This window comes from Grammomys surdaster, unplaced genomic scaffold (genome assembly GCF_004785775.1).
Source record: "Grammomys surdaster isolate TR1022 unplaced genomic scaffold, NIH_TR_1.0 113072, whole genome shotgun sequence".
Classification (NCBI taxonomy): domain Eukaryota; kingdom Metazoa; phylum Chordata; class Mammalia; order Rodentia; family Muridae; genus Grammomys; species Grammomys surdaster.
This window is the reverse complement of record NW_021612005.1, coordinates 1-272: the sequence shown is the minus strand read 5'-3', so window position 1 is coordinate 272 and position 272 is coordinate 1.

The window sequence follows — 272 nt, the reverse complement described above, 5'->3', positions numbered from 1 at the left end:
CCATCCATCCTCTATCCATCCACCCATCCATCCATCCTCTATCCATTCACCCATCCATCCATCCATCCATCCATCCACCCACCCATCCACCCATCTGTCCATCCACCCATCTGTCCATCCACCCACCCATCCATCCATCCTCTATCCATCCACCCACCCATCCACCCATCTGTCCATCCACCCATCTGTCCATCCACCCACCCATCCATCCACCCATCTGTCCATCCACCCATCCGTCCATCCATCCACCCATCCATCCATCCACCCATCCA